We start from the raw sequence: 8,885 nt of genomic DNA on the forward strand, positions 1-8,885 counted from the left end.
TAGGAACCGTCTTTGAATCTTTCGATTCTTTCCTGGGAGGAAAATGTTCCTCAAGCACAGATGTTTTAGATGAAACTTTTGGTTCCGATCTCAATCGGTTTAGGAAGAGCTGGATGAGGCTCGTCCAAGATTTCAAAATATCTCATCTGCTGGACGCGAGGAGGTGGGAAAAGCTTGGCGTTAGAGCCAGAAGATTGGGAGGAGGAGAGCTTGAAGAGCTGTTGGGTGATCTTAGACCTGGCACCCTTTAGCCCTTGAGACCAGGGAAAGGCTGCACTGATCTTTGAGGGCTTCTGAGTGCCAAAGACATAGTCTAAAACTTTGTCTTTGCCCTCTCGGGGGGGGGGGGGGGGGTATCTCCAAGCCGGTAACCCCGTTGAGTAACCTAATATGAGTCGGGACTTGCCAGAATGCATGCTCTGACTTTTTTTTGCTCCCCCCTGCGAAGTGGGACTAGCAGCGAAGTCTCCTTCTTCTACCCCCAGAGAGCTCCTCTCGGGATGGGTCGAAGGCATCCCTGGAGTGACTGGTGGTTCCTGCATACCTGGAGGTCCTTTGGAAGAGTCTTTGAGTCCTTTGATTCTTTCTGACGATGGAGGAAGGACTCAAGCATCGAAGGCCGGATGGGATTGTCCCTCCTAACTTCTATTGGTGGTGGAGAACTCTCTGTGTGAAGGGAAACTTCTTCCGAAGGTGGTAGGGAGAAAGTCCGAGCCTTGTGCGATTCCCTTGGCAGAGGTGAGGTAGGAGAGTGTACGGCGGGAAAGACAGGAAGGATAGGCCTTGAAGGTCTAACAGGTGTTAGTTTCACCCAAGGGGATGTAACCGCATTTGAAACTCCTCTTTTCCTCTTCAAGGGAGAAGAAAACAAGGTTCCTCGCAGATGGTGTCATTTTATGGGAGGTATCTGAAGAGAGAGATGACATGGCAGACCCGAAGGCTTGCACTAATGCTCTGACCATGGCACTAAACCCAGGCTACTTGCTGACTGATGCAATGTCAGAAAGATCCCCTGAAGGGAAAGGCACCGAAGGTTCACTGTGAGGAGTCTCCACTGATGTTTGCAGTGGTGGGTCCGCCTTCAAAGATAGAATCTTTGGGACCATGAACCCTTCTGTGGAGTCTCCTTTCCCTTTCCCCGGCAGTTGCACTGCAATGCGTTTGTGGGAGGGGAATGGGGAGTCGGTGACCTGTCAAATTCTCTACTGTAAAGTTCCTTTTGCCAGTGAGAATGTTTTGAAGCCGGGGGAACCTGCTCTAAGACTTGGCACAAGTGCGCAGGAGAGCGCTGTTGCGATGGCGAGCACTGGTGAGCCAGAGAGCGCTTGCGCGCAGGAGAGTGATGGCGTGCAGTAAGGCACTGCGCAGGAGAGCGCTGATGTGCAGGTGCGCGGGGGCGTGCAGAAGAGCGCTGTAGCGCAGGTGAGCGCTGGCGAGCTGGAGAGCGCTTCAGCGCAGGAGAGTACTGGTACACAGGAGAACGCTGGCGCGCAGGAGAGCGCTGGCACGCAGGAGAGCGCTAGCGCGCAGGAGAGTACTGGCGCTTAGGAGAGCACTGACGCGCAGGAGAACGTCGCTACGCATGACAGCACTGACGAGCAGAAGAGCGAAGCTGCGCAAGGGAGTGCTGACGAGTTAGAAAGCGCTGTTGCACTAGCAAGCTGGCAAATGCTGGTCTCTAGAACGGCAGAAATGGGCTGGAGATCCCTGGCGATCGGGAAATTGCTGGGGCATTGGAATGCGCTGACGAGCAGACGAACGCTGATGCACTGAAGAGCGTTGAAGAGCGATAACGCTCTGTGAAACGTTGAAGTGCTGGAGTGCATGATGTGATGTTGGAGAGCGCTGGTGCACTGAAGAGCGTTGGAAAGCGCTGATGCGTTGGAGAGCGATGACGCTCTGGGAAGCGTTGAAGTGCTGGACGGCGTGACGTGATTCTAGTGAGCGCTGGTAAGCTGATGCGCACTCAAACCCTTCGGAGGTGCATTACGAGCAGGCAGTGAGGAACATGAAACAGGAACGGAGAAGGCAGGTCAGCAGGTCGGCGTGAAGGAAAGTCTGGAACAGGGATGTGCCTTTTGGAAGGGCGAACATCCTCCGATGAGGATCACAAACAATCCACAGAAGAGTCCAGGGCCGATGTCCGAGGACTAGCAGCAGCGTCATCAGGAAAGGGTCTAGGAACGGGCGAAGGTCGACGGCCGGAAGACGACTGAAGCTCCTCTGCGGGGGACGGCTGTGAAGATGAGATTGAAGAACCGAAGAGGCGCCTTTCACCGATGATGATGGGCCACCTCTAAGGCAAAGCGGAGGGTAAGCTCTGCAAGATCGAAGACACCCTCTAGGGGCCGGAGAATCAGCAAGCTGACCATTAGAAGCAGCAGTCTCCCACAGAGGAGTCTCTTTGAGTGAACTCCTCCTCCGAGGAGAAACACTCGCAGGAGAGACAGACGAAGGACTTAGTTTCCTCTTCAAAGGATGAACAGGAACGGAGGAAACACAGTCGGCAGCCACAGCTGGAGAGTCTGAAGATGAAGGGGCGTTGGCAGCGGCCAAAGAAGACGCCTCAGACACCACAACGTTGACGCACGAAAGAGGATTCAACTCCGAAGTTAATGAAGGCTGCGCACTATCACCACGAATGATGATTAGCAGCAAGGAGTCCTTGGAGGGCAGATCTGAAAGCCCTAAGGACGACCACAGTTATAAAAAGGGAGACAGAGACAAGGCCTCACCCGGGGGCAGAGATGGGTCCGCTTCGGTACGGGAAGCAACACCATCTCTCCAGGACCAGGGTTGGCCATTAATTAAAGGGTCTAGGCTACCACTTGACGGTCTCGCGGAAGAGACCGAACGAGCAGGAGCTTCGGAGGAAGGTCTGAAAGCGGAAGAAGAGGACTTGGGTTTTTCCCCTTTTGAAGAAACCTTCGAAGGAGAAATATTCCGCTTTGACTCCTCCTTCCGCCGTCGACCAAACCTTTACCACTGGGGGGCAGACCACTCCCGACACTCACTACACCTGTTATCACTATCTAACAGTTGACCTCTGCAGGCAGGACAAAGGGTGTGGCGACCTGTGTCCACGGCTGACATGAAGGTTCCGCAGGGCCGGCTTTCAAGTCCAGGGTAAGTATGCATAGTCGCAGAAGTCAACACACGCACACACTAATCAAAGAGAAAGCACAAACAAAAGCAATTAAATGGTAGTCCAAAATAGGCTAGGATGAAGAACGGCAATGACTGTTCACCATCCGAGCCAAAAGCAGAGTGAGCTAAATCCCAGGTGTATGAGCAGGGGTGGTAGCAAGCTACCCTAACCCCGCTTTCTAGCATAATGGGTAGTTAACCCTCGTTAAAATTTTAATGGCATGTCCTTTCAGCTTCGCTAAAAGTAATAAACCCTAATAAATAGCATAGGTTTGGATTCCAGTTACGGAACAAACACAAAGTTTCTCTTAGCATAGGTTACAATACTTCATTTAAATCTTTACTCCTAAAAATGCATTTCAACACTTTTAAAGTACAGTATTTCTAACAATCATAGGTTGGTTTTAATTTACTCTTAGTAAAACAATCGTAAAATGATTTTACACAGTATAATTGAATGATTATGTCTCTACTAAAATACTAGTTTAAACCACATAACATCATATAAAAGAAATCAAGATAAAAACATTAGGGTTGTCTACGAATCCGTGTGTATCAGATACATGTATGCTGAATGTGGAGAATAAACTGGGTTGGGAGTAGTACCAAGGTATTTGGGCCAATACTATCTAATAAGCAAGGATGCTATCACTACAGTAAAACAGATTATGTTTAGTTTGATCGTTTTCCTTTGGATTGAGTATGGAGTACTGACTCCCCTGATCAGCAGATGATCCCAAAGTTGAATAAACAAGTACCGTGACAGATGAATTATGAAAAGTTACTCATGTCAACTTGCTTAGCAGAAAAGCATTTATACTAATTTCAATACTCTAATTCAATCGCTTTCCATGTAACGATGATCAACTAGAGCCTTTGTAGTTGGTTGGCACAGACCAGGCCAGTAATCAAAATGAGGGTAAATATTTATTATAACACAATAATCCTAACAAAGAAAATAAGAAGTGTTCCTGGTATATTTATAAGTATTTTGAACTATTCCAATACAAATGATGGGAGGGAAACCCATTTATTTTTAAATTTTAATAGTTTTAAAATTACAAGTTATGATGGAAAAAACATTTCAAAAGGGAAACAACAAAAGAATGCCACTAAGCTAAAGTTCCTCCCACAACCTAACCTAAGAGCTGGATCCTTATATCCAGGGGGTGGGAGGTTATGCCCTACGAAACCCTGTTAGACCACCATGTCCTCAGCTTAAACTAAGACCGAATAAGTCTCAACCCTATGTTAAGTTTCCCGACAGGCTTTACATCTGGAATGGTATTGTACCACCAAATCATATTTCGTAAATTGCAAAACTAACTCCATAATATCTTTATTTCAGAAAGATAAAATAATTTGGAGCCTTTGTATATCAGCGGCCAGTTCTTCATGTGTTGATTAAAAATGGACCTAAACTCTCCCCCCTAACCTAACTTACAAGCCATGTCCTTACCTACATACCTAACAGAGGGGCCTGCGATCCCCCTTACACTGCCGTATTCTAAGTTAGCCATAGTAATAAATACAGGTGGCTGCTATTATACATACCCCCCAAAAAATTTTTCATATAGAAAATTTACTTATTCGTTTGATAAGGATTTAACTAATTAAGAATTCTTTGTTTGCACTATAGGTTAGTTAAAGGCATTAACTCGTTAGGAATGAAAATAGTCGGAGTACAACATTTCAGAAACTTCGTAGATATCGGCAAAGTTTTCCTGTATTACAGAGTATCATTTCGGTTACATTACCTTGTAATACAGTACAATAATACCCAGATATCTAGTAAAGTACTTTTTTGGTAAAGGGTAGCCTACTAGGCTTAGGCTTGCTTAACCTTCCTTCCAAACATTAGAATTAACGTGCAATTCCGCAGTATTACACTTGACAATATTTAGTCATTACCTGAAACTTACCTTACAGAGTTATAGTGCCCAATTCATCTAAAATCATAATAATGGAAATCGGTATTAAAAAGTATATTTCCTCGTGAATGCTGTGCACTAGAATGCAATGTCAATGACAACAAATACTTCTTCTTCTTTCTCTGATAGATCTAAGTTATAACGTTCTTAAGTTAGAATGAAGACAAAAATCAAAGAACAGATTAATTGCATAGTCAGGTTTTGCAATAGCTAACAAATTATAGTTTATGAATTCATCGAAAAAAAAATAAAGGCTACATATTGTCATGTAGATATAATAAACAGGGGTATGCTTTATAATAATTCTGCTTGATTGCTCTGTAGGTTGTATTATTCTTTACGAGATAAAGCCTTGGTATGAATTTTCTTTAGCAATCTGATGATCCGATTAACTTCAGTTGAGTGTGTACATCGCAGTGTCGCTCAGTTGAGAAATACCCAACTATAACGAACTAAATTAGCCATTCAATCAATCGATACCATAGTGCTATATTAACCTTTCTAGCTTTCTCGAAGAGCTCTAGTAGATTGCGTCAGGTGACACTTTTATAATACTGCCTAAAACACGGCCGTTGGCGTAAGAAAGAAGAAACTTGAGAACGCACAGAGAGAGAGAGAGAGAGAGAGAGAGAGAGAGAGAGAGAGAGAGAGAGAGAGAGAGAGAGAGAGAGAGAGAGAGAGAGAGAGAGAGAGAGAGAGAGAGATATGGAAGCAATTGGATTTTAACACTAAACCTAACATTTCTCCTTCGCTCAAGGAGTTACTTAACTACTGCACTGTAATTGTTCAGTGGCTACTTTCCTTTTGCTAAGAGTAACTTTAGTTATGATAAGCAGCTCTCCTGGGAAAAGGACACTCCATAATCAAACCATTGTTCTCTGGTCTTGGGTAGCGTTATAGCTTCTGTACCAAATGGTTTTCCCAAGACCTATAGATAGTCTGCTCAGCTTTGAATCAAAATTTAATCCAGTCCGCACATGACGTACTTAGGTGAAAAGCAGGTAGTCCGCTGCCCACTCCCCTTATAAGTTGACAGTAACAGCTGAAGGTAATAAACTCGTTTTGGTGAGGTAGAATGATAATACAGTTTTACGTTTTTGATATAGAAGTTTGGTAACTCATACATATAATATATTTCGATAAAAAAAATTCCAGGTAGCCATGAGATAGAGCCATGTCGTCTTGATGGCCCACCCGTTACTGGCTTACTGCGTCCCTCCTTTTTCACAGTTCCTGGTTCCTTATTGCTCACTCCGCAAAATAAGTTTGCGGGAACTCTATCTCTTTATAGATAGGTGCAAAGCTTCTAAGATTGTTCTTATTTTTGTTATTAAGTTTATATCACCTGTGCCTTAAATAGATTAATATCATAATGAGATTCTCAATCTTTACTTTTATTCCCTTATACCTGGAAATTAGATATGATAACACCTTGCTATCATCAGTTTTGGCAACCTATTAAGGTCAGTTTGGACTTCTTAAATTCTTCTTTTATATGCATTGCCCTACCTATAAATGCAGCCAGATCTCTGCTAGGATTTTTCAGCGTACCTAAACTTATTTCTACATTCATTAGCTGTCCTAATTTTGGGCATAAAAATAAATGTTCTGTAGTATCTTCTTCATCTTTGCACAAGTCACACAAATTATCTTCATATTTTTCCCTGAAATTTGCTTTTAAGTTGAGCATATTTAATCTTGCTTTCATCACAAGGGATGCCTTATCCAGATTCATTTCTCTGATATAAGGCAGTGGGCCATTTCCTTTAATAAATCTTAATTTTTTCATTATTTTCTTTTTTTTTTCAATAGTTTCTTCTATTTTTTCCATAATTCTTTTCTTGATTTCTTTTAGAGTTCCGCTGCAATGTGGAATAAGGCGCCAGAGACGTGTGGGAGCAACGAAAGGTGAGAGGATATGTAACGGCTCTTCACTTATCCTTCCCCTTGGTGGATTAGACTGGGTAAAGTCTATTGGGGGTGCAGATATCTATGGTTATCTTAGGATACGTCCCTGATTATATACAATATCTAAGGATAGTCGTTCTGTAGATTGGAACCCCGTGATACCTGACTGTAATTCTCTTGTAATATCACACGCAGGAATATTATACAGTAGGAAGCAGCCGAAAGGAACTTCCATCAGGACGACATAGCTCGAGCCCAAAATTATGTCGAAGAATTGTGCGTTTTATGGGTGTAACTCCAATTGTGTCAGGATTGGCGATCTTGTTTCATTCTTTCCCCAAAAATAAAGAAACAAAGAACAAATTTGATGAAATGAGTGTTGCTCATAAATGGACAAACGATAAGGGAAGAGAGACACTCTTCTCTCCTAAAAGAAAAGTTCAACGTGTAGCCTAACGTTAAGCAGATTAGTTGAGTCTTGAAAACAGATCCTATATTATGATTTTGACCGCACGATGAAAAAAAGATCTCGTTTGAAATTAAAAAATTGAATCGATAGGATTTCCAGTTGTTGCTATGGTAAATGATCTTGATACTATGAATATTAAACTGTGGCAAGAATTATGCATGGCAATGGATAAACCTTCTTTTACAAACCCTGCTGTTTCTGATAGGGACAGCCATGTGTTAGCAGATGTTCCACATCTATCTGGGAAAGCTGCGCTGACGTCACACAGGTGAAACTTACCGGCTGAACCTTTTATTTTCTTACCTGAATTTTGCTATATCCATTCTTTTTTTCATTTTTTACGATTATATAAGTGTATGGTCATATTTTCTTTAATTGATGGTTGTTGTATACATATCATAGATGTCAATAGGCGTAGAAGGAGATGATGAGGATATGATATGTGACTTCAAGCAATCTAACTGGAGGCAAGTCACTTTGCCTCCTTCTTCCTCTAAAATCCGTTTTGTTGCTCTACCAATGCAAAATAATGGACGCCCCTTATTATCTTTATAGATTGCCACATACCATTTTCCTACAACTGAGACTTCTTTATAGGGAGGTGAAACGCTCTTCCAAAATTATTTAAATTCTTTTTTTATATCATTAATTTTAGGTACGAATAAATCCTGATCAGATTCACTATCGGGACTATCCAAGTAGTTTGAATAATCACTATCTATTGCCATGGTCAATTTAGATTTTTTTTTAATTCACTTTAGTGTTTGCAGAGACATCTTTCCTAAAAATTCAAGAGATATTCGGTTGCTCTGTATTTCCATTATTTGTCGTATTTCTATCTCTCTTAATACCTTTCATTTGGTTTTTACCTTTATTTTTCATTTAATCTTTTCTACTTAAATCTTCGATGCATCTTTCTTTTACTATTTGAGTGAATGGCTTTCTCATTCTTGTCTGTAATTCCATCATTCTTGATTGATTTTTCTGTAAGATTATCTTTTGTAGGGAAAAGCGTCTCTTTGACGGCATGTTCATAATATGAGGTAACAATAATAAAAATAATCTAGATAGGTACAACTTAGGACGAATATTGTTTATAGGATCAGCTTTGTCCCTCGTTGATATTTCTCACTTTCATGCTGTTCACTCTAATGTTGCTGCATTTAACACCATGTAAAAAAAGGCAGCATGACAGCTGTATTTTTATTTATTTATTTTATTTATTTTTTTTTTGCTGTTATCAACATGGAAATTGACATGAACAGGGAAAATATACTCCCTTTCAATCCCTGAAATCTTCATTTGGATATGTGAATTATTCTAGGAACAATGTATATTCTAGAAAGCTTTTTTTTTTTCAATTATTTGTAGCATTTGGGGTGACACCCCTCTCGAGGATTTCACCATGTTTTGGTCAATCTTTTTGAAGG

General features: G+C 42.0%; 1 protein-coding gene across 2 annotated transcripts in view; it reads right to left on the reverse strand.

The window, feature by feature from the left end:
• Window positions 1–5,681, reverse strand: part of barc (RRM1_TatSF1_like and RRM2_TatSF1_like domain-containing protein barc) — a 224,230-nt gene extending 218,549 nt beyond the window's left edge. The window contains exon 1 of one of the 2 annotated variants that reach the window (XM_068346066.1): window positions 5,576–5,681. The gene's annotated coding sequence lies outside the window, so the exon portion shown is untranslated. Of the gene's footprint in view, window positions 1–5,069; window positions 5,221–5,575 lie in introns of those variants that run through there. The other variant, XM_068346065.1, reaches the window with a different exon arrangement.
• Between the last annotated feature and the right edge of the window lie 3,204 nt (window positions 5,682–8,885).

The sequence above is a fragment of the Palaemon carinicauda genome, chromosome 22, assembly GCF_036898095.1.
Source record: "Palaemon carinicauda isolate YSFRI2023 chromosome 22, ASM3689809v2, whole genome shotgun sequence".
In the NCBI taxonomy this organism is placed as follows: domain Eukaryota; kingdom Metazoa; phylum Arthropoda; class Malacostraca; order Decapoda; family Palaemonidae; genus Palaemon; species Palaemon carinicauda.